General features: G+C 42.0%; 2 protein-coding genes and 1 long non-coding RNA gene across 11 annotated transcripts in view; 2 read left to right on the plus strand and 1 right to left on the minus strand.

The window, feature by feature from the left end:
- ZC2HC1B (zinc finger C2HC-type containing 1B) overlaps positions 1-287 on the plus strand; it is a 52,356-nt gene extending 52,069 nt beyond the window's left edge. Inside the window, exon 12 of one of the 2 annotated variants that reach the window (XR_013378311.1) lies at positions 181-287. The gene's annotated coding sequence lies outside the window, so the exon portion shown is untranslated. The remainder of the gene's footprint in view (positions 1-180) is intronic. The other variant, XR_013378325.1, reaches the window with a different exon arrangement.
- Positions 1-26,194, minus strand: part of PLAGL1 (PLAG1 like zinc finger 1) — a 110,132-nt gene that overhangs the window by 7,885 nt on the left and 76,053 nt on the right. For 3 of the 8 annotated variants that reach the window (XM_077895686.1, XM_077895669.1, XM_077895679.1), the window contains exon 1: positions 14,535-16,620. The exons of 1 other annotated variant lie outside the window; for it this stretch is intronic. The gene's annotated coding sequence lies outside the window, so the exon portion shown is untranslated. Of the gene's footprint in view, positions 1-14,534; positions 16,621-19,037; positions 19,072-26,194 lie in introns of those variants that run through there. 4 more of the 8 variants (XM_077895645.1, XM_077895634.1, XM_077895637.1 and 1 more) reach the window with 3 other exon arrangements.
- On the plus strand, positions 6,737-15,401 carry LOC144312746 (uncharacterized). The gene is made up of 3 exons (XR_013378327.1): positions 6,737-7,678; positions 8,029-8,194; positions 13,997-15,401. It is a non-coding gene; the product is annotated as an uncharacterized LOC144312746 (long non-coding RNA).

The following is a 26,194-nucleotide window of genomic DNA, read 5'->3' on the forward strand; positions in this document are numbered from 1 at the left end:
CTAATCTCTTCTCCTTTGTTTATGGGGACATTTCCTCATTCCGCAGCCCCACCCTGGAGGGCCACTTCGAGGAGGTGGGCCTGCTTTTTCCTCCAGCCTCAACCTGTCTCAAACCAAAACTGCCACCACACTTCCAACCCAGGCAAGTCACCCAAACCCAGGCTCTTCTTTTTCTACCAGTGAACCATCTTGTGAAGAGGCTGAAGAGTCTCTGGCAGTCCTGAACAATGCAGAAAACCCTGTGACTCCCTAGAATCCTGGACTTTTCTAGAGAGAGTAATTCTCAGGCAAGTGGATGCTAACCTTTCAAGTGCCAATACTCAAAAAAAAAAAAAAAAAAGAGTACTATATATTTACATTAAACACACTAGAGTAGCTTCTGTACTCAGGCCAGCCTTTTCTGAGCCTTGCCAAGTAAGCAGAGCACTCACGGGTAAAGGGAGAAATCACAGCAGGTCTTCAAGTGCTTGTTTCCTGCAGACATTCATTTACTGTCCAGTCTTTAGAGGTGCTCTTTATTGTTAAAAGTTCATTTTTACTTACCTTTTCACGGTTACTTTCAGATCAGAAAGCTGGAGTCTACGCTAGGTGAAATTTTACTGTCACAATAGCTTAAGCATCTTTAAACATACCCCCTCACAGCACATGTACACAGGAAAACAGACATTCCTTTTGGAGTGGGCAAAAACTGCAGCAAACTTCTTGTGCTCCTCATCAACTAGCTCAGATGTGTTTAGCGTCCAGTCAGAGTTAAGGAGCCAGCAGCAGGCAGACAGCCCTCACTATCCTGCCCCACCTGCCTGGAACTCTCAGAGCCGATGTGCGCACTCTGACCTGCAGCTTCAGCTCTGATCCAAGGCTGGCAACATGGGTGTTCTCAGCCAGCATCTTGGCACCAAACTTTCCTTCTGATGGCAGCACACACATCCCTTGTTCCTCTGTCACCAAGTGTGACTTGAACCGAGATCATCATCCCCAACTCCTCGTTCCCTCCTAGTACTGCAGTTCATGCCCGAGGCCCTCCTCTGAGACATCCCCAACAACTGTGGCCATAGACCAAATGACTCCTTCCAGGAATGCTATTCTGTGTGGCCGAGTTTCTGCTGCCAGGTCTCATGATGTGTCCTACTTCTCATCCAGCTTAAGTCTGGCCGTAATACTGGTCCAGCTATAAAAGTCCCACAATTTATCATTGTCATTAAATGCATTCACTTGAAATTTGTGTTCTTTCCAGGTCTATCCAAAAAGCTGAAAATGTACACACAGTATGAAATTTGAAATTTATCTTTTCCTTGTTCTCATTATAGCTGAACTCAGAATAACACCAGGCCCTCAGGAGAACTGGTGTGGTGGTGGGGGATTTCTTTCCCTTCCACCAACCCCCTGCATACACTTCTTTCAACTCTGCTCACTAAATTCATTCTCCCCACTCTTGCTTTAGGAGAGATGAGCAGTATGTCCAAGAGAACTTTCTGTGATGATGGAAATGTCACACACATGACGGCAACTGAACACTCAAAGTGTGACCCTGAGAAACTGAAATTATTGTTAAAATAGCCCCATGTGGCTAGTGGCTGCTATACTAGGTAGCACAGCTCAGTTTCACACTCAAGAGAGAGGAGGGCAAGGTTCTGCTTTCCTTCAGACACAACTGCACTGCTGATTCACTCTCAGGTGTTTCCCTGAAGCGTGGGAGGGGTTTACGTAGAACAGGTCAGTTGTTCTTTGAATACCGTGGAAAGATGCCCCAGTTCAAATTCTAGTTTGCCCATTTGTTAGCTACATCTTGAGTGTGTTTCCTCATTTGTGACACCACCTGATGCATATAATGGGCTGTTGGGGGCAACCAGCTGGAACAGCAGGGATGTGAAATACGCGGGTAATCTAAAAACACACCACACAAATATAGGTTGTTTATGAAACACTGAGATTAAAAGTAGAAGCCATCAGCTGCACAACTGGCACAGGGTTCTAGCCACTCAGCTATGGATACGAGGCAAACAACACACATGTTCCCCCCCTCTACATAACCCACCATCCGTTTTTCACAGTGGGAATAATTCATAGTAGTCTGGAAAACACATATGCTCACACATGCAGAAAAGACCTATGACATTGCAAGTAAAAACTAGCATTCTTTGTTTCTCAACAGGTATCAACTTTGGCTGATAGCTTACCAACACACCAAGATTACAAAGGAAAAAGTAAGATCTATTCAACTGAAACTTAAAAAAAAAAAAAAAAAAAAAGCACTAAATAAATTTTTCCCAGATCCTTTTTCCAGCTACCAAAGTTCAACAGTCATGAACATCATTACCTACATTTTCCTTGACCCTTCAAAGATGGTAGGTATATAATCAGCGATTTTTAGACTTGGCATATTTTATTTAAACGTGACACCTATTTCCTCTCTGTGTTCCTATGGAACTTTTAAAGAAAAAAATGTCACTTAAACATTTTTATCCATAGTTCATTCATGAATGTCTTTTCCCAAGACTTTGTATGTTTTAGGTCTATGTGTTAAATACACCTAGCCTAACACTAAGTGCAAAGTTGGTCCTCAAATGTTGAGCTGAATTAATTATATGATAATGAACATTCTTTAATTTCTTCAGAAAGTTTTTAATGATGAATTCAAATTCACAAATGGTTTTAATATTTCATTCACCATGACTGTGTATTTCATTAATGTGGACCTTCAAATATAAATATTTACACTGTTTTCATGATGTTATCACAAACTCCTATAAAAATAGTCTTTCTCAACAGACTACAAATTCATTGTGGCTGAGGATCAAAGCTCAGCTATTTTTAAAAAAATAAACCGTGTGGATAATACAACGTCCCCCATCACCATGTACATGACCAGTACTGGCTGGTTGCCGCTGATTCCAATCTTTGGTTGAAACCTGATGCGCTTTCTGGCCACATCCTTAAAACAGACTTGTGATTAACTTTCTATTATCTGGCAAACCATCAACAATCCTAACAGAGAACTGACAAAGGGATGGTCCCGATGATAATCCGTCTATTCTGTGACTTGACATATAGATTGCATTTGAGTCTTAAATATGGTAATATCTCAACACCTGTCACCCTGGAGAGATAGTAAGTCTTCCCCCAAAACATCTCAGGACATAATTTTCAATCCCCTTGATTCTAAAAATACTGAGTGAGTGATACAGATCTGCCAGTATGCCAAAGAAGGCTTGTGCCATCTGCTTCATTCTGTTCATGCTGATTATTTTGGGGATGAGGGAGGATCAGATTGGAATAAGAACATATATATATATGGCAACAGCGAGGAAAGACTGTGTTCCCTGAGAGCGGGTGGTAGATGATGGTAGAGGTCAGAGCACAAGTGTAGTTCTAGGATGTCCCTAGTGCTGCGTAACACAATCATCTAATGGGGGACGACAAATGTTCTACAACATTCTCAAAATAAACTATGACTTCTGGCTTCTATTTCCATTGTGCCCAGTGACACAATGCAAAGCCCATTTTTGAGAGGAAACTGAATTTCCATTTTTAATCTTCCAGCATGGGTACTCTAAGCTTTTTTTTTTTTTTTTTTTTTACTCCATTCATCACCATTCCTTGTGGGTAAGAAGGTTCTGCTCCAAACCTTCTCCTGTGCCTCATATTCCCATAACTTGGGACTGTTTTCACATAAATGTGTCAAAACCAGTTTTAAAAGGGCATCAAGTTTCTATCTTCTTCTTACACTCACAAAATATGAAATAGACAATCATGGAGCGGGGTGGGTGGAAATTCATTGCTTATTTGTCTCTAGGAGCCCTTAGAGAGGGTCCTTCTCTTAGTATCAGTTCTTTGAAGGACTTTGGTAGCAAGTTTCTAAAATCAACAAAAAAACTATCCAGAAACATCAACAAGATGAAGAAGATTCTCAGAACCTCTAGGTTATTATTTCTTATTACACACATGCATTATAAAATTTGGTAGGTATTGTATCTGTGCAAGTATGGCAGAAGAGTGGGGGCTCAGTATATGGTCTAATCAGCAAAACAGGTGCTCATGGGGCAGGACTAACTTGGTTGAGGATAACAGATGTGAGGCCTTGATAAGTACCTTACCAGATGGCCGTGGCTGGGTTTTCACTCTTAACTTAGAACAGGGGTTCGTAAGTGGCTGTGAATTCTCTGAAATTCTGTATAAGACGAGGAGGCATGTATACTGGAGTTCTTATGGGGAGAGGGACCAAACTTTCTTCAGATTTGCTAAAGATTCCAAGATTCAAACAGGTTAAAGGCATTGACTTAGATGAAAACAGGAAAAAAAAATCCCTTTGTGCTATCAACTCTGTGTTCACAAAGTCATTGATATTTCCTAATCCATGGGCCATATATTTTGTGTTTCAATCACTGCATCTTATCAGATTAAAGCAAAAGAAAAACTGAAAAAGTTTTATTAATAATGTCCTTCTAGAAATTCAAGCAGTTAACAAATTTCATTTCAAATATGGCTATGCGGGGGGGGGGGGAGTGGCTGGCTGGCTCATTTTGGTAGAACATGTGACTGTTGGTCTCGAGGTTCATGAATATGAGACCCACGTTAGGTGCAGAGGTGACTTAAAATTTTTTAAAAATTAAAAATAGATTTTAAAAATATGGCTACAGAAGAGAACTCAACTATCACGTAAGACAAGCCTACCTGCTGCCTAGAAGAGGGCAGGCTGCCCCCAAGATCATGGGAGTTCATTTGTCGGCACCTTTAAAATCTTTTATATGAAAAATGTCTGTGTGTGTGTGTGTATATTTATCCTCAATAAAGTATTAAGACAGCATCACTAAAATCCACTAACGCCCAACTGGCAGCCGGTGAAACCAGCCCCTTGCCATGGCTGCACACCTCCTTCCTACCAAGGCCCGAGGGCAGGCCACCGGCTAGTTCCTTAAGGAGCTACGTTCTGTCAAGCCCATGCTTCCCCATCATGCACCGTCCTAGGATAGCCTGATGCCCACTGCCCACCTGGCAAACTCCTGCTTCGCTCTCTCACTCCCTGGCAGAGGACTGAGTTCCTTCCCTGCTTGGGGAGATGGTGAGTGTGGGACAAGGGATTAGAAGTCCAGCTGAAACCTTGGGGGCTTGGGCTAAAGACGCGGTGGAGGAGGAAAAAGTAGCTCACAGAAAACCAAACTAGATTTGTTTGGGGGAGATTCTACCTCCACCAAAGTCCTCCTGGGTTCCTCCAGAGCTACTCCTCTACAGACTATGAGTCATCTCCAGCTTAGTGCCTGAAACCACTGGCCTCCTCCGATGGGCAGCACTGACTCCCCTGGCCTGGGCTCTGCTCTGCGGAGAACCACCACCTGCTGAACCACAGGGTTTGCTGCCTACTGACTTTTAAATTGTTATCGTAAGAGACTTAACTTTGTTAAGTCAATGACTAAGCTCTTATTTTCCTCAAAACAAGGCCTAAAATACACAAAGCTGAAGTGACTTATTTATCTAATATTCAGAGAGAAAATTAATGAGAAAGCTCTCTGGTTGATTAGACCACAGCTTTAGAACATCAAATCTATGCACTAGACAGAAAATGTCAATAAGGACAGGGTGCGAACTTTCTATTTACAGACAATTGAGTAAAATCTAGTTAAAGATGGCAAATTGAATAAAAGTGTGTAGCTCCAATCTCTCCCAAAACCCTACTAAAAGAGTATTAATTCGATTTTTCAAAAACACAGCCTAAGATAACAGGAGAGGAAAAAAACTGCAATAAAATGTTGGGAGCTGGAAAGCAGGTAAACAAGCAGTAACTGGCTTTGCAGTCCTCAGAAAGCTCAAATCTAAGCCAGTAATGAAAAGCTATGAAGCAATCTGATTTACCCTGCAGAACCCATCAGAGTCTGAGAAATATGGGCACTAAGTAACTCTGGACGGGGGAGTGAGAACAGAAAAGAGTGGAAAGGTTTGTTGGTGAAGCATTCGGCCCTCTGACCCCTCCCGGTAGAGAGTATGGGGGTGGGGCACCCTGCTGAAACCAGGGTCTTCAGTGAAGTTTGTATACTTGCCCTATCTGGCCATCGGAACACGGGCAATCAGGCCTAGCCCCTACAGGAGAATGGAGTCTCCTCTGGTAAAGCCGACCTCCAGCCCAAGAGAAAAGAGCTAATTATAAGGGCAAATGGCAGTACCTGGGTTTATCTGCATTAACTCACAACAAGCCCTATTTCAGTACAGAAAGCTTCCAACAGCTTTTTAATGGCTCCACTCATAAGTCAGCTGACTGTTGAGGATCACCAGAAATCAGAAGAAAGCATCTAATAAGAAAAACAGAATAAATAGAAAAAAGCAGCCAGAACAAAGATGACGACTCTACGGGGAAAAGAAAACTTCAGAAACAACTGTAAATACCCTAAGAGAGATCCCTAAAAGAACTGTAAACACACACACACACACACACACACACACACACACACACACACGAAGATTTTTTTAAGAAAACAGGAAAAAAAGGGGGGAGGGGGGAGTCTGGGTAGCTCAGTGGTTGAGTGTCTGCCTTTGGCTCAGGGTGTGATCCCAGGGTCCTGGGATTGAGTCCCATATCATGGAGCCTGCTTCTCCCTCTGTCTATGTGTCTCTGCCTCGCTCTGTGTCTCTCTCATGAATAAATAAATAAAATCTTAAAAAAAAAAAAAACAAAAAAACAAGAAAACAACAGAAAAGGCAGTAGCAAGGGCAAGACCTCAGGAGCAGGGGCAGGGGCAGGGGCAGGGATCTGAGTCAAACTCCCTAAGGGAGCATGAGCATCTGAGAATCTTTGGAAACTCTGCTGATGATTCTAAGGCACCTTTGTTTGCCAATGTGGCTTCTTTTGAGGGAACCTGCTATTTTTACATGTTTGCTCCTCCTAATGCTCCCTAGTGATTAACATCATGAAGCAACCTTTTATAAACCAGCTAATATAACCCAGAGACTAACAATAAAATCATTCATAGGTTAAATGGTCAAAAATGTACTGCTAAACAAAAAAACAGAGAAGAGGTAATTTTTTAAGTTAATGAAACAGCTATCTTCATTATATGATAAAGGTATCTATTAAACACAGCACCTTGTTAAATATTTGTACTAGAATAGACCTAAAATAAAGCTATAAAAAGAGATGAAAGATACAAAATTGGAAGGGAATTAATCTTTCATTATTTATACATGATTGTCTACACAGAAAACTCCAAAGAATCCACACACAGAATAACAAAATTAGAAAGTTTGGCAAGATAGTTCTAAAAATCAAAATACAAAATAACTATTTCTAAATGCCAATAGAGAAATGTAATTAAAAATACCATATACATTTGTCACAAATAAAGATATCTAGAAATAAATCTAACACAAAGTTACCATACACTTACAGAGGAATTTTTAAACTATACTGAAAGACAGTACAGAAGGCCTAAATAAATGGAGAAATATACCATGTTCATGAATAGGGAAATACAGATAGAATTATTTTAACATCGACCGTTGTTTCCATATTTATATATTAATTCAATGAAGTACTAATAAAAATTCAACAGGGTTCTTTGATAGAACCCTAATCATTCTAAATTTTACATGGAGAAGAAAAAGTCCAAGGATAGCCAAGAACTTCCCAGTCCTATTGGATCATATTCATCATCATACAAAAAGACCATGGTATCTCCCAAAGAAGAAAAAGGTAAGAGATAATAGATAAAAGTTTTGTTTTATTTTAAAGCTACTGTAATTCAGGCAGTATGACATACTGAGGCTCAGGATTAGACAAGTGGACCAATAGAGTAGAATGAATAGCCAAGAAACAGACCCACCCTTGTATGGAAACAATATATGATGGGGCTTGGACAGCAATCACTGGGGAGAGAATAAAGTACTTAATAATTGATTACCTAATTATTAAGAAAATAAGGAAATTGGATTCCCATCATGCATCTTATATAAAAATTCTAGCCAGATTACAGGCTTAATGTTTAAAACAAAACTTTAAAACTTCAGGCAAGAATTTTTAATTTTTTTAAATTTTTTTTAAAGATTTTATTTATTTATGAGAGACACAGAGAGAGAGGCAGAGACACAGACAGAGGGAGAAGCAGGCCCTATGCAGAGAGCCTGATGTGGGACTTGATCCCAGGACTCCAGGATCATGCCCTGAGCCAAAGGCAGACGCTCAACCACTGAGCCACCCAGGCGTCCCCAGGTAAGAATTTTTTAAAAAGGCATTTCATAGAAGGGGAAACTCAGATAATTAATACACAAATGAAAATATGCACAATTTTATCCAGGTGAGATTTCTTGGTCCATCATTAAAACAATTTCCCTATACTCTTCTACTCAATGGGCCTTCCTTCCCTCTTCATTCTACTTGGCTGGCAAAGCCACAATCCTGATTAACCTATTTAATCCCTGACCAACCCCACCTTAACTCTTGGCACGTCTTATGCCCCCTTTCCCTGCCCCCCCCCCCTTTTGGTAACATACTTACCACATCTGACATTTTCTGTTTTTTTTTTTTATTTTTTTTAAGATTTTATTTATTTATTCATGACAGACAGAGAGAGAGAGAGGCAGAGACACAGGCAGAGACACAGGCAGAGGGAGAAGCAGGCTCCATGCAGGGAGCCTGATGTGGGACTCCATCCCGGGTCTCCAGGATCACACCCCGGGCTGAAGGTGGCGCTAAACCACTGGGCCACCGGGGCGGCCCTCTGTTTTATTTTTTAATACCCACCCACCCACCCACCCACAAAAACACACTGGAATGAAATTCAATTTTTAAACCAATCCTGTTGGCAAAAAATTAGAAAATCGAGCAAAACTGAGTAATACCTCATGAAAGTGAAGAAGACAATATACAAGCCTGGAGCCATGGACAGGTTATGTGCTTTCAAAGATGCTCTTCCTTAGGATTTATCAGATATAATTAAATCGCTCTACAAAGATTTATGAATGGGGAAAAAGTGAAAATAATTATCAAAATTCAAGGTGGGTAAGGAATACAGATGTTTAAGGTGTGATCATCTCTTGCTTGAGAGATTGAGAGGTTTCATGGAGAAGTCAAAGTTAAAGCTGAGCCTACAGGACTACCTGGTGTTTAAGTGGGGAGGTGGTCTATTTCAGACCAAGGGAATGAAACAGCATAGAATACTTGAAAATATGTAGCACAGTAGGACTGGAACATGATGCAAATACGGGGGCACTGTGGATAAACAGGCCAGAGAGGGAGGCAAAGGCCATATCATGAAGGTTCAAGGATATACTGCTTCATCCTACCATGGTAAGGTGGGTTTTGTTGTTGTAATACTTTAGTAGATTGACTAACCTAGTTAAGGCTTGCCATTAACTGGGTTTATTTGTCAGTGCAAGTGAAGGAGGTAGAAAGAAAGGGGTAGAAGGAAGAAGACAACAAAACATGGTCTTCTCCACAGGAATGGGAAGAAATGATGGGAAGGGCATATGTATAGGGATCTAAGTCTCAAGAAGCAAGGACAACCCAGGACTGATACCAAAGAGCTGGGGAACAGGAATCCATTATAAGCAATGGGTTTGTCATCAGATCATACTTTGTGATAGTAATTATGGCAGAGATATGTAAGATATACTGGAGAGTGGTAAGACTAGAGGTAGTGAGACCACTTTGGCTTCTGCCACTTCTCAGAAGAGGTAACGGTGACCTGGAAAGAAGAGAGGGCAGGTTGAAATGATACTTTGTAAACAGACTAGTTAGATTAGGATTCAGGTTAGGTCATAGAAAAGAGTTGACTATGGTGGCAGAGAAGGAAAGGAAGGTGGAGTCCCAGAAGAAAAGTCCAGCCAAACATATGCATGAGGAGCTTAGTCTTAGGCCCGTTATCCTAGCACAGGGGTCATGCTACCACTACCGCTCTCCCTGTCGCTCGATTTTAGTAGATGTGCTCTGCCAAGGCAAGCACTAGTTTTAGACATGTTCAACCTAATGGTGCCTCATCGACACTGAAGTCAGTGAGGAGACCTATGCATGAAGGAGATACTGAGGCTCTTTTCTAGACCAAGTACAGCTATGAACCCTTTGGCTGGAGGAAAGTGGATACCATTCTGAATTTGGCTTCTGTGAGGACTTTGTAAGTTACTCAGAGCTCTACATGGGTGGCCTCAGATCCTGTCATTAAGCCCACTTACTCAACCTTGATCACCAATGTTTGTCCTTCCCAGTGTCATTTGGTAAAGTAGGTTGTCCTGGGGGCAAGGAGGACTTTTTTTTTCTTTATGGCAAGTTGTAGCTAGACTGATCTTCCCTTAGGATATCTATTCTGCACTGCAGAACAGGGCGGAAGCAGGCTTGTGGGGACATGTAATTCTTAGATGTTCCAAGGGCAGAAGAAGCCTTCTGCTGCTAAATTCCCCCACTTCCTCTAGGATAAGGGAGTATAGTGACAAGTCTACGATAAAAATAAGCAAAATGAGAATTAAATTTGCATGAAAAAACTTGATGTTTCAAAATAATTTCTAGATGGTTACAGTATAAAACAGGACCCCAACACCTCAATATCCCTGTTTGGTTCCCAGTCTAGTGGGAAAAAGTAGGCTTTTTACCGTGGGAACCTTTCTTTGTTACAATGTCTTTAGCAGACTGAAGAGCTATCTAATCTATTTAAGAGTCTAGGTGAACCACTGTGACTCTACATGGACAGGGGTGAGAAAGGTGGGAAGAGAAGAGGTAGGAGACAGCACTTCTAGAGCGCTGTCTCAACTGGAACGGGAGGAAGCTTTAAGGAGCAATGAAAAAGGCAGAAGACCAGGAACATGAGCCTCAAAGAGCCACGGAAAACTAAGAGAAGCCACTACGCAGGGGGAAAGACTGCTGACAAGGGAGCCAGTCTCCATCACAGTGGAGGCTCCTCCCTGATGCAGATCTGTAAGCACCCCAACCTGCACAGAGTAAAGCAGAGAGGTTCCCCAGACAGGGCCACAGCACCGCCCCAAAACGGGTCACACAGCATGATGCTGAAATCTTCCGCTCCCTTCCTCTTCCCACCACCTATGCGATATATTTAAATACAGACATTTAGGAAGAATATCCAATGTCCACAAATAAGCAAAATAGACATGTGCTTCCAGAGAGGCAAGTGTGAAGTCCAGGGCTGGTTCTCACGCTGAGACAGACAGACCTGGTCTCATGAAGACCATTAATGGACTGCAGGTAGCATGGTGGGCATGTGGGGCAGACAGCAGTCCTGAAATCCACACGAGAGCTTCTGGTATTAGGAGAAGATTTTCTAGTCATTAAAGTCAGTGATGGGGACTATTCTTTTGTGACAGCTGAAAATAGATCCCCCTCCTCCCTCCCAACAAGCCCTCTGCAACTGGCCTTTCGGCCCTTCTAGGCTATGCTTCTATAGCTGACAGCCAGTGATCTCTTTTCCTGGGTCTCGGAGAGTAGGGCTTGGAGGGCCCAAACTCACCTAATTAGTGGCTGGGCCTATTGTCCTAATACAGTTACCATTCTAGGGAAAAGAAAAGCCTGGTTCCTTCCCAGGAAGTGTGTGAGGGTAAAGGCTCGTACTAAGGAAAGAAAGAAAAAAAGCATACGAGTCACACTGGTGACGGGAAGCCAGATTTCATGAGTTAAAAATCTCTTGAGGGAAACATAAAAGCTACAGAAGGTCTAGAAAAGATGCCCAAGACTTGGACAGACTGATTCTGAAACAACAGCATCTCCAAATAAATAGAAAAAGGCCCACAAACAGGTAACACTATGTCAGTAAAGTATCTCTGGGTGGCAGAATGAGAGAGGACTTCTGAAAGGCTGTACTTTCTAAATTGTGATACTGGCCACCGAGGTGAGTCTCGGCACACCAGGTGGGTGAGGTGTACTTCAGGCAGAGAGAAGAACAGGTGAAAGCAGCGACCCCGCAGCAGTACAGGTGGCACAGGGTGGTGCAGGGGGACGCAGGGGGGCTCAGGGCAATGCAGGGCACCAGGAGACGTCCTATGGGCAAAGCCAGCAGGAAGGCAGGTGTGAGGCCAGGGGAGGAGCGGGAGATGGACCTGGGAAGGAGGCGGTGCCTGAGCAGCAGGCAGAGGAATCTGGGCTGTCCTGCAGGTTGCAGGGGGCCAGTGAAAGTGAGGACGCTTCCATCAACAGATTCCTTTACACAGGAGCAAAGTTACAAGTATTCACTTATCCCTCCTCACTGGACAACCTCCTGACCCTGAGGGAACAGCAGATTCAGAAGTACTGTTCTGAAACTCTACATGGTTCTTTTTCACATGATGAGCCTGATACCAAATCTCATTACCCAAATGGACCCGAATATAATTGGCAATTGGTATATGACAACTTACATTCTTTTCTTCTCTAAATTTTTCCAACAAATAAGCATCCAGAATTCAGTTTACTATGAACTATTTAAGAGAATGGGATCCCTGGGTGGCTCAGCAGTTTAGCACCTGCCTTCGGCCCAGGGCGTGATCCTGGAGACCTGGATGGAGTCCCGCGTCAGGCTCCCTGTGTGGAACCTGCTTCTCCCTCTGCCTGTGTCTCTTTCTCTCTTTCTCTCTCTCTCTGAGTCTCTCATGAATAAATAAAATCTTTAAAAAGAGAGAGAAAAAAAGGTAGACACACTGCACCCATTCCATCGCTCACTTCCCTTCTTCCGGGAGCATGTCTGCCCACCTCTGAGGGCACACGTCCTGTTTATCAGACAAAATGACTACACAATGTGGGAGGGAGAATGTTCTCTTTGCCTTTCTATGCCACATCCAATAGATTCAAATGATGCAGAGCAAAGCTCTTCACCCAGAAATACTTAAATTGAAATATTAAAAAAAATGTATCACCAGTCCTTTAAAATGACTCCAAGTTGTTCATTTTTTTTCTTTATAAGATGTTACACATTTCATCAGGTTTCCATTTTAAAAGGCAAGGGCACTGGAAAGATAGGGCAACTTGTCCCAGTTCCTGCACTGGCTTCTCTGAAAGGGAGAAAGGAATGTCGGGGGAAATGGGGGCGAAAGCTTCAGAAGAGAGGAACACTGGCAAGCTGGGCCGCCTCTCCTTTTCACCTTAAGTCTTTTCTCTCCCCCCATTCACAGCTTTAGGTTCTTTGTTTGTTTAACAAACCATTACAATCATACCCAGTTCAATGGGGAGGAATGTGAACTCTCTAAGTAGCTGTCCTGGCAATCCACATGTGTGGTCCACCCCACAGCCCATCCCCGGGCGGCTTCCCTGTGCGCCTCTGTGCTCCCAGTGCCCCAGAGGCCAGGCACCTTGCTCACAATGAGCCCAATTTCCCCTGCCGCATGCTTGCTGCTCCTTCCCAGTAGCCTATAGCGATGTCCCAAGTTGCTCCTCCTTCCTGGCTTGCCTCGCTACTGCACTGGCCCTCCTGCCTGGGCTTGTCCAGTTCTGCTCCTGAGCCCGAAGCTGCCTGGTGTGGCGGCCACCCCCTACCTGTCTTTCAGCCCACAGATTCACCACCGACACGGAGCTGACCCACTCCAGGGTCTTCCTGGTAATCATGCCTACCCTTTCCAATGTCAATCACTCAGTAAACCCCTCCCCTGCCTAACTGGAACTGGTAGTGCCTTGCTATGTTCCTAGTAGATACATTGGCCATGTTGGGATAAATGTTAATGTCTTGGCCAATGAATCAAACTACTTTTTAGTCAGATCATATTTAAAGGGAACCACAATCACAGTTAGCAAAATGATGGTCTATTTTAGTTGGACTCATAAAGTCTTCTGCAGCCCCATTAGAGAAAAGGGCATCTTTATCCCCCATCTCACAGATGAGAAGACTAAGGTTTAGAAACTGACACCTGCCCACAGGCACTGCCTGATAAGATCCTGCAAGTGATGTTCTGTACACAGCAGAGTGCCTGAACACGAGTGCCCCACAGGTGCTAGCTTCCACTGACATCACTACTGCAGATAATGATGATGAGAACCAGAGACCAAACCCAGGTGGTCTGAGCTAAGCTGAGTGTTCTTCCCACTCATACCCTGTCATCCTTCCAGGTTACACTGTCTACATGAGCAGCAGACTTCGGCTTTTCCTCCAAATAAAGGCCAGAATCTGGAGCTGGATTCCCTGGTGCCACCGGCCCGTGACCAGCTTCTTCCTCTGGCCAGTAAGTTGACATGTGCCACAAAGAGGAAGACACCCTTTCCCATATCTCAGGTACCCAAGTTAGGTCAGGGCAGCTTTAAAACTCTGGAACTGACAGGGATGTCTGCAGAAAACTCCACAGACCTGAAGGAATTACCACGATGAGGCTGGGGGTGAGGGCGAGGGCGGCAGAGAACAGGAAAGGCTATCAACAGCAGCATCGGAGTCCCTGGATTATGTGGTCTACTAATGCTTTTAAAAAAGAAACGGTAAGGAGAATGCTGTTATATTTGGCAGTTTAAGGGGGAAATGTATTTATCCTCTACTAGAACCTTTTTGAAAGACCTGGAACCTTGGGTCTTGACTTTTACTCTGTATTTCCAAGTAATTGCTCTGTAAACATACCCCAAGAGAAATAATTTGAAGAAACCACCACAGTTTGCGTACCTACTCGGCGACAGGAAACATCAGCTTCCAGCCGGTCACGCAGTCCTCTCAGAAGCTTGTGTGAGGATTCAAACCTGTAAGAAGAGATCTTGCACATCTTCAGTGAATGAAGCTAGGAGAACATTCCCCCCACCATGTTGCAGCCTGAGCTTCACTTCAACACCACATATACACAACTGGTAATGTCTACAGATTTCTGACTGCCCTTTCATGCATTTTCAGAGATGACAGACCAATTTTAAACTTTAAGATCCTGTAGTATCACACCTCAATAGACACAGCACCATTAATTTTTAAATGTCTCAGATCTACCAGATGGCAAAAGTCTTAAACATTTAGAAAATCTGATATATTTCACAGGTATGATAAAGTTCATAATGCTGCAACTTAAAGGATTTGCAATCTGTTGTCATGTTGCCCAAGAAGATCTTTAAGTATTTATATTACATCTTATGTCCTAATGGCAACTGGATTAGAAAAACCCTGAAGTTTTCCCCTGCTTTCTGCAAGTAGGAAAAAATAAAACAAAACAAAAACAAAAAACCGTGAACTTGTTTACATAAAATATTCAAAATACCATGCAGAGGAAATGGTATTTTTTTTAAATCAACAGTATTAGAATACCATAAAACAAGTATGCAAATCTAGGCAATGACAGAACCGGAAACAAATCATGAATTGAAAAAAGTCAGCAATAACCAGTAGGCATTTGTTTTCAACAAAAGCTTCAAAGAAGCATACAGGTTCACCAGATGTACAGGCCAAAAAGGCTGTTGTCTCTACACTGAACACACGATTCAGTGGTTACACAATTCGAAGTTGGCTATGCACTAGAATTGCCAGATAAATCTTTTAAAAATACAGATTCCTAGGCCACAGTGCAAAGCAGCACAGACTGACACCACATCACTTTGGCCCTGGGAGTCTAGTTTCAAGTCTCCTGGAGCCAAGTCTGCAGCCAGCTTTGCACCACTGATCCCTGGTGACCATTTGGAAACCAGTATCTCTGCTCACCGATTACTAAAACCTGGCTTCTTCCAATTTAGGACTGTTCCAACCAGTCAGTCCTCATGGGGAGGGGGGGGAGCTTTTTAGGATTTTCTTAACTAGCACAAAGATAAATCTATTATGAAACAAAGCCAATCCTATCTCACCTACATGACTTATTCACTTGGTTGCCTGTTTTCTTCTCTTAGTTTGATTAAAAAAAAAAAAAAAGGCAATGCCCATTTATTTTGTATGAGAACATCCTTTTAAGTTAAAAATGGAAAAATTAAGATAATTCTTAGACAACTAAATTTTTTAAATCACCCATCAAAATTCAGGAAAAAGCCTGGAAGGTAAAACTAGAGGTAAATAGGATCTTTGAATCATCCAGAGAATTTGTTTTGCATGTATAAACACTTCACAAATCATCTCATGGCCCCTCTCTCTCTCTCCTCATAATACCGAACATTTATCATGGTTCTTTAATTGGGTGCTCTCCAAAGGCCTGTATTAAATTTTTTTTTAATGAACTTTTAAAAACATTGAGGCAAGAGAGTATAATTCTTCTGGATGATTCTTCCTTTGCTCCTACCCATCTCACCAACAGACAATACCAATTTATGAATTCAGAGAGGCAGGGGCTCTCTTCTGCTTCACGAGAAAGGGTACACATGACATGAAGTACGCAAACCAGGCAGTGGAGTAGCTTAGCTTCATTGTCAAAATATTCAAATTATCACTAAAAGAAAGCGATTCCTTTCTGAATCTAACAATACTACTTGGCCTCCGAGGGCTCACACAGGAGCTTATTCTTAAGCTGTTCAATATAAGCAGCACCAGTGAAAGAGGAGAACTCTGGCAGGGAGGAGGCCAAGTTCCTCCGCCTCTCCCACCTGCCATCTCGGACCAGTAACGCTTACATAGCTAACAATGCAATAGAGAACCTGAAAGCATGCGTGGCCCTGGGGGAAAACCGTGTGCAGTGTGCGACAATTAATAAAGCAGAGAAGAGACAGGAAAAATAATACATCTAAGTTTGACAGGAGACTACTTGCAGACTGCTTTTCAGGTCAGAATTCAGATTTCAAAATCAGAGAAAGTTTTTAATCTTTCATATATATGTATATAACATCCAATCTTTCAAGCATATATACACATATAATCTTTCAAATATATCTTATACAAATCTTTTATATATATATTTTTACCATATATATGTGTGTGTGTGTATATATATATATATATATATGGTAAAAATGACCCTGTAACATTAAACACTCCTAAATATGTTTCTGAGCTCCAAAGAAGAAAAGTCACATTTTTCTAGAAATGGGGATTGGCACATGGTAAACAAATTATAGTTAATTGCTTTAAATAAAAGGGAAAATGTCTCTTGGAAGATGATCTGTTTGTATCTGCTTACTCACTGATGACAAAAAGTAAGATCTCCTGAGTCTAGAGCGTATGGTTTCTAGAATGCATTTTTGCTGGCATGGTATGTCTTTCTAGGCATTTGCTTCTGAGAGCCGCATTTAAGAACATGCCCTTTGCTCTATGAATGTCCTGGTTTAGCTGCCTGCTGAGTATGCACTGAGACCCAAATTAAACAAAGGGACTTCCCTCCAGTTTCAGCTCATTCACTTCTGGCTACTTCCAATTTTTCTTAAGTCAATTCTTCAAACTGACTTTTTTATTTCTAATCATCCTAGCAGGAAAGAATTGGGCAAGCCCCAAACGCTGGGAATTCTGCCTCAGTTTTCAGTGAAAGACTCCTCTAGATTGAAGATGTGCAAGGTTTGTTTTTGAAAAGCTTTTCAAATAGGTTTTTTTTTTTTTTTTTTTTCTAAAGACTGTAATTCCAGATGGAAAGGAGCTCTCACCTGATATGGGAGATAATAGACAACTAACTTTTATTTCACTGAGCAAACAATGAGATTATACCTCTGAAGTAGAGACTCTAAACGGGATATTCCTATTTATCTCAAAACAACAAAGTCAGCTTAAAGATGACAGAGGGGAGCGAGTTGCAAAGGGTCACCCAAAATTTGAATAGATCTGTGGGCCTGACACCTGGCCCTCTATCTTCTTGCAATAGCCCTGGGGGGCTGCACTCACAACCCAAGATTTCAACTGCTCCTTGAAGTCAGAGGCCTCCCAAATCTGTCTTCAATCTTGAACTTTCTTTCAAATCCCACATGAATCCATCTATACCCCCTTTCAGCCTGGATATCTCACAGCCCTGAAGGTCACCTGTTCTGAAGCAGGGGCTCCTCCTCCAGCATTAGCGAATTAGCTACTGGCACCACTCTGTAATAATAGCTAGCACTTGCTGGATGCTCACAGGTCATGGCCATTTTAATCATGTAATACTCAACAACCATGTGAGATATTAGTCCCATTTTACTTATGGGGAAACTGAAACTCAGAAGTTGCATGAATTTGCCCATGCTCACATGACTGGCAGGCAGCAGAGCTGGCATCCAGAGCGTGTAGTGTGAGAGTCCACATTGTCAACAGGTCAGTCTCTTTACTGTGTCAGTTCCCAGACTCCAAAGTCGGAAACCCTGGAGTCATACTAGATTTTTCTCACTAAGCTATCCAGATTCTGGGAGCTCTCAAATCTGTTTCCTTCTCGGAATTTCCATAGTTACCACTGTTTGGAAAATGTTTTGCCTTCACTACAGCCTCCAAATCAGCACGGCAGGACAACTCTGGAATTTTGCTTTGTCCTCCCAACAGCTTTTCTTTCTAGCTCATTTAAAACAGGTGGTGGGCTTTGCAATTCCTTGTATTTTAGCCCAGATGACAGCAGAGGCAGTCTGTCTTTGTTAACATCTAAACCCAAGAAGGCAATTATGTCCAACTCCTGAGATGGAAGGAGAGGGCACATGCAAAGGTGAGAGAAAGACCCTCTCCCATCAGTGGCCCTTGCCCAGCTCTGTTCTCTGGGCCAATGCGCAGAGCCCTCGAGAGGACAGGGAGTAGGGTGTGCTCAGGGAGACCTGACCCAGGGCAGGTTTCCAGCCTCTGCTCATGGACTTGAGGCAGAGAGCTCCAGAGACTACTGCTGTGACCCTCACAAGGTCAGGGGCTGGTCCCTCACCCCACAGGTGCCATGGAAATCTCTGGGTTCTGGGATACACCCCATGGGGGGAAGGGAGACACCTAAAAATGCCAGAGATGACATTTCCCTGTATGTTAGCAGGATGGGGGCTGGACTCTGAATCAGTTACAGGGACGAAAACAGGGAAGACTTCCTGCATACTTAAAAAAGTTGTGCAGTGGGACTGGAACTTTCGGTGTGCCTCCATGAGGGGCTGAGAATCTTAGACTCCTGCTGTCGACGCCTCAATTGCTACAACTGGAGCCATATTGTTTTTCAAAAAAGAGCCATCCTCTGTAGGAGTGTGGTCTCTGCAAAGGCGCTGTGACCTGGGGGCAGTCCTGTGCTTACAACCCTGGGGCAGATAGAGGAGGAAGGAAGGAAACCCGTGCAGATGTGGAGAGTTTACTCACAAGATTAACTCCTCTGATTCCTATGCAAATACCTAGAAAGGGAGAGGCAGAGAAAGTTGTCTTTAAGGCCTTTATCTTAAACTCTGAATTGCTTAAAAACCAAAGGAAGTAATGATGTGGACCAGGAAGAGGAAAGAGGGAGGCCTGCGTCGCTGGTCTCAGGCACAGGACACCCCTGCTTCCTAAGCTGGGCCCTGCCTCCCAGGGCAGCAGGTGGGGACTGGGAGAGGGACGGTTCATTTCCATACAGAGGAAACAAGCTGTGCAGCAAACCAAGAAGCTGGGGGAGAGGAGGTTCCTACCCCAGGAGAGAGAATATAAGCCCTTAATGTTTCCAATTTGTTCATCCCGAAATATTGCAGTAACGGTAGGTACTTGTGGCATCAACACTGAAGAGGGGTTTTGGACTTTGAGGCCACTCACACATCCTTAAAGCAAATTTCATTTCAGTTCTATGGCTGAATATCGCAGGTCTTCAGAAGAGGCTCCCGAAAGCCCTGACTGAACACTGGAGAGGATTCCACATAACCAAGATATACCAGCCATCCTACAGAGCTTAGAATCTTCAGAACAGAGAGCCCTGGCTGGAAGAACTTCAGATGTGTAAGACTCAGCAACAGGGAACCCCATTTCGTTGCTACCCAGGCACCCACTTAGTCTGCCCCATCCATGGAGGCATGTCCAGTGGGAAGATGGAAATGGGAGAAGAGGAGTTGTCTGGGGAGCAAATGCCCTGTCACAGAGGCAGAGTGTGCCAAGGCAGTGCCCTTTCCCTGATTTGGGTTATCGGACAGAGTATTTTATATTAAATTGTACCTGAGATGGGAACTCACAGACAACAAACATGGAAGCTAGGGCTTTTGTTGAGCAAACAGGCAGAGGTTTGGAAAAGCAAAGCAACCACAGTGTGAGGCCACTCTGGCCTCACAAGGGTCTGGCCCCTGTTGACACTTGCTTCCTTTCTCACACCAGATATAGGTGAGGCTCAGAAAGGAAAAGAAAAGCAAGCAATTCAAGAACATTAACGTGGCTTATCCCCTACACCCATCACCCAAGAAGGGCAACCATGTGTCGGAGACTGTTCTCCAATCTGTGGTGCCTAAAAACTTGGTAGGAGAATGGTGGAGAGATATACTGGAGAATGGGAGACTGGTCCATTTCATTGGCCAAAACTCAATTTGCGTATGGCTTCCCTTAAACTTACTAACAGTCTGCTGAGGAAAGAGCTTGAATCAGGTCAGTGCAAAGGGACATTTCTACATACTGGAGACAGAGGTCCATTCTGGTTCCTAGGTCTCTGTTTTTGGAGTGGCTCCCCTTCTTTCTAATCACAATGCTGCTTTCAGAATGATTCTTCTAACATGCAAATACATTCCTGTCACTTAGCTGCTGGGAATTCTTCAGTAGGCCCATTAGTTTCTGTCAGTTGCAACCAAGAGTCCTGACTAATAAGAACCACTGCAAGTTTTTAATCAGGAGAGCAACATGCTCAGGCTTATGTTATTGAAAGAGATTTCAGACAGCACATGTACAGATTATGCTACTGGATTTATCCATTGTATACATTAAAATCAATATAATGGTAATTCCCTTGGTGAAAACAAAAAAAAATGTGCACAAAAAAATAAATGCAATAACTGCACACTGAAGTTTCTCCATAAAAGTTCTCGGGGAGTTCTAAATCTTCCCTGAACCAGAACTCACAACACTCTTAACAGCACTTAGAGTTGAATATACAGGGCAAATGAGAACCATTCTAGGGAAACAACATAAAATGATGATCATCTTAATGTGGTTCTAATTTACATGTTGATTGTGTGTCTGTTTTATGAATCACTTTTAATTCCTGTGCTCAAACAAAAAGGAAAAAATTACCTTAGTAAATGCCACATAATGGATCAATTAAATTATTCCCCAAATAAAGTACACTTTGTTATAGTATAAACATGTATAACTAACTCCTGGTGGTATTTTAAACACACTGGTAGAGAAATGTGCTTTATTTTTAACAATATTTAATACTATCCTATATTATGAACAACCCCCCAACTCCCTTCATCTCTAAATGATCTTAATTTTAGTCTTTTGTTTGTTCCGGGAGTCAGAAAATAAAGAAATTTTAATGAGAATTCTTAGATAATAACTTTTCTTACCTAAAAGTGATACAACAATGTGTTTTACTCTCCATTATTCTACTGTGTCAGCAACACACTCTACTTAACACTAGGTTGTGTTCCTAGGTTATTTAAAAAAAAAAAATCAACCAAATGATAATATTCTATCATTTATACAGAGTATTCTAAATACAATCTAGAAAAATGGTGTGGTATAGCAGAAAGACCACTGGTGTTGAGTCAAATGGTTCCAGGTTTGAATATTGGCTCTGCTACTTCCCAGGTAGGCCATCTTAGGCAAGTTCTCTAAATTCCCTGTGGTGACATCTATCTACTTTGCAGAGCTGTTACAAGATTATACATTATATATGTACACATAGAAGCAGGATGGTATAGAGTCTAAAGTATACATGCAAAGTAGATGTGACCTGTTAAGTATCAACGACTTTATAGGCTGTATAAGTTCACAGTAGGAAACACTAGTAACCTGTTTCAGAATACCATATCTGTGACAGGATATAAGTTATTGATTCACTTCCATAATCTTTCTTTAATATGGATCATGGTGCGATTTCATTTCCTAACATGTGCTTGCAAAAGAAATTTCTATTATTTCCTGCATACCTCCAAGTTTCATGTGTCATGTATTTGAAAGATTCCTAAATTCTTAAACAGTGCCGGGCAAACCTGTTGGGACCCCTCTCACTTCTGAGAGCTTTCTCTGTATCCTCACTTAATAAACTTCCATCGCTTTTTAAAAGATTTTATTTATTTATTTATTCATGATAGACATAGAGAGAGAGAGAGGCAGAGACACAGGCAGAGGGAGAAGCAGGCTCCATGCTGGGAGCCCGACGCGGGACTCGATCCCGGGACCCCAGGACTGCGCCCCGGGCCAAAGGCAGGCACCAGACCGCCGAGCCACCCAGGGATCTCCTACTTCTATCGCTACACACACACACACACACACACACACACACACACACTGTTTTGCCTTACATGGCAATATCATGTTTAACTAGAGAAAACAATTGTGCCTGGCATGAATTGATTGGTCTCACAGGTAACATAAAGTGACCTAAATGACATACAGAAGTGATTCTGGCATTTTTGGATTTTGCTAAATTTTTCTTTTCGAATGTGTTGGTGGGCAAGTTTCAGTTAGAATCACTTGGAGAACAGGAATTCAAACACACACCCCTATATTTCTAATATTCTCTTCACTCTGGCTTTCCACCGCAGGCAGCTGTGGATAACCTCCTGGAAGTCAGCCCCCAGAGCAAAATAAATTGGGAAGTGACTTATCTAGTGAGAGGCTTAGGGAAAAAATTTCAAGGGTAAGATGTAATATAAGGAAACTTACACAGAACACTGGATTTTTTTTAAAAAACGGCATATTACAGTCAAGGACATTTTGAAAAAAAAAATGTGTGCAGAGAGGCCAAGAATTATGGTTAAACAACAACACTGTTAGCACTAAAGCTCCAAAAAACAGGGGGAGGGTATCGTTAGGTGAGGAAGGTATAGGCTTCTTAAACAGAGGACTAATACATGTTACAGGGAAAAAAAACACCAAAATGTTGGATATGAAATTTAAGGCTGGAATTAGAGATTGTTATTTTGAAATAGGTGGTTAGAACAAATTATAATTTCCATATGTATAGTGGAAAATGATCAGAAACAAAAACTTCTGATAAATATTGAGGATCCTGCCAACCATAAGGTCTCCCAGATAAACACTGGATTTAGAAGCCCACTTATTTCCTCATTTCATAACTTTAGGAAATTTGGACAGAACAGATGCAAATTGAGAATCAGTTCATATTATGGTTTTTAAGATCGTGATTTAGAAACTGAATTGTAACATATGCAACAGACTCACTATAATTCTAAATGGAGGATAATGCCCCCAAATTCCCCTCTAGTATTTGTTTTTAAGATCATTTTAAAACATCATTTTAGAATGTAAGATAGGGAGATCACAAATTTTCAGTAAGCAAGTCATGATAACTAAAAATCAGTTGTATAATATCCCTTATTTCTAAATGCATATAAATATCAGTGACAGTTCTTTGCATATTCTCTTGATTTTTTTCTCAAGAGTGAAAAATGGGCTTTCATATCCCTTAACCCTGTTTTTCCTTCAAAGCCTGAAGTTCCTTCAGTGCAACTTCTCTTGAGAGCAAGCATTTTCTGGAACATAACCCCCTCTACTGTGGAAAAGGTAGAAGGCTTTGGTGTGTGCCGTACCATAGGAAAGAACAAGAATACAAACTCACAACTGGCCCCAAGAGAGCTGCCTGGGCAGAAGTCTGACGGCGCAGCATAGACATACTTACCTTTTTCAGTCTGAGGTATGGAGAGTTTTAACTGTGATGTGAAACCAAGGCCACATCAGATGTGAGAGCAATCCTAGAGTGAGGGGGGAAAAAGCAAAAGGTTAAAATAAAAGGGGGGGGAGGCATTGGGGGAAAAGCTACATCGGTGCTCTACAAGTAGACACTGATACACAGGATAGGAGGTTCAGACACAGATACAAAGAATAGGAATGTCAAGATCAAAAATTTCTCTTCGTCAACATACCACAGTGCCATATCCCTACATTCCAGAGACATGCCTTTAAGTTCTGACAGCAGTCTTCCTCTTAGAGAAGCAGTGCAGTCACATGGTTAAGAGCATGGGCCATGTGTCAGAAGGCCCAGAGTCAAATCTAGTTGTCACCTGGAGCCCACTTAGAAACCTCACACAAAGGGCACCTGGGTGGCTCAGCTGGTTAAGCGTTTTCCACTCAAGTCATGAACCTGGGGTCCTGGGATTGAGCCCCGCATCAGGCGCTCTACTCAACAGGGAGCCTGCTCCCCCTCTCCCTCTCCCTGTCTGCTCTTTCTCTCTTAAATAAAATCTTTAAAAAAAAGGAAAAAGAAACCTCACACAATTGGTTTGGTCTCTCTCTGCCTCAGCTTCCTCATCTACAACACAAAGACAAAATGGTACCTACAGCAGAGGAGCCTTTTGCGGCTAAATGAGCTGAACTGAGGAAAGAGCTTTATACAGGTACCTGGGAAGCAAGGAGCACTCCCGTATTTGCAATTATTTCCCAGATACCCAATTCAAGTACAAATACCTCACAGCCTCAAGCAGAAATGCAGTGATAATCAGAACCTTTTAAAAAGAGTCAAACACAAACACTATCCTTTAGGAAACAGTGTCCAAGCAGGGTTGAGAGTGAAGTGGGGGAGGAGAGGATCTTTAAGGAGCAAGAAAGATCATTAAAAGGCCCCAAACAGAGGCAAACAAAAACCAAAAACACCAAAAAAACAAAACAAAAAACAAAACAACCAAAAAACCCCAAAAACCAACCAAACCAAACAAACAAAACTCCTTTGCTCCACTCCTGGGATTTTTTTCCCCCCAAAGACAAGGCTACTGTGAGAAAAGAGGCCTGAAAGGCAGAACTTGTTGACAGTAAGCACATCCAATGAAGGTAATTTTAAATCTATATTTCAGAACAGTCTTTCCTGTAATTCAATCTAATGAATAAGGAGGATGTTTCCCTTTCAATGACTAGATAAGCCTGTAGTAGGGCTGCTTTATTTGGTTAGTCTGGATGGACGGGAAGCCATCTGAGAGGGAAATATCTGGTGTCTTTCTACTAGGAAGTTTGCTGATGGAGATAAACACACACACAAGTACAAACACCTAATATATGTTGATCTTCAAACCTATTTTGAAGGTTTGACTCTTAAACCATTTGAAATGATTCTCCTTAGATATTATAGTGGTCTTTGGTCCTGAGAAAAGGCTCTTTTATGGATGATCATGGAGCTGGAGTGCTCTGATTTCTACAGACACAGCAAGAACACCGATTTTTAACTGAAGTTACTTCCGTGGTCTGTATGTAGTTCTATCAATGTAGACAAAGATATGCCTTACTGCTAAAATGAAAAAGTGTGGTTTGATTTCCTACACTTCCTTCCACCCTTCACCCCTCCCTACTTCAGTATGATGTCACATGAAATTACTTCCAGAAACAGAGGGTAGAGCAGCCAAGTTATAAAACCTAAGTGCTATGCTTACTGCTTTCTTATCTCCAAGTTAATTCTTATGGGGGCGAGAGTCTATCGATGATCAAGGCCATGGTAATTTTCCTATTTCATAAGAAATCTGAAGTCTCAGCAGAATTGCAAACTGCTGAATCTACCACATTTGTGTGACCCATACAAACACTCCATGCCTCTACAAAATTCCTACCAAAACTCACACATTTGCAAACCTGGATTTTAAACTTCACCCTTACCTTTGATCAAAAACAGACGACCAAATAGATCTCTTTAAAAATAATCTTGGTGGTAAAAACAAAAATATCATGGAGAGTAAAATATTAGCTAGCTACTGTATTTCTGTGCTTACCTACCCCTCCATTTACTAAAATTTTCCGTTATGATTTTAAGATGTTGTTTCCCAAAGAATGTTGACAACCATTTCCCACTTAAAGCTGTGGTTTAAAAGAAATAGGTTTTAACTTGAGAATAGCCCTGAACTGGGCTTGTTCTAGGGTCCTATGAAATCATAGTAGTTAGTCCTTTAGACTCAAAATTTCCCTTATACTTTTTCACTGACAAGTGAAGGTGTTTGCTTCCTTTGATAAGGGGCTCATAACAAACAGTAGTGGTAAATCTGGTTAAAGAAATTGTCAAAGGGTGCTTTGTTTTGCATTATTTAACATTACATCATAGAAATAAATCATGTAAAATGGAAGCTTTATCCATCTCAATCGCTAAATCTAGTCAAGTAAAAGTCTACAATACTCTAAATGAAAAGCTTTCTCTTTGTACTGAAAATATCTAAACACTGGGTTGAGATTTAATTTTAGGAAAGAATATTGGAGAACAGAGTTTAGATTTGAAAAGGACAATGCAATCCACTTTTTTTATGCTTCCTGTTCAGAGGCTGATGGACTGCCCAACAAACTTGCCAAATCAAAAAGAGTGTTTAATAATTCTCCATAAAGAATAGATTTTAAAAAGCTATAGCACCAATCAG

Source organism: Canis aureus, chromosome 1 (genome assembly GCF_053574225.1).
Source record: "Canis aureus isolate CA01 chromosome 1, VMU_Caureus_v.1.0, whole genome shotgun sequence".
NCBI lineage: Eukaryota > Metazoa > Chordata > Mammalia > Carnivora > Canidae > Canis > Canis aureus.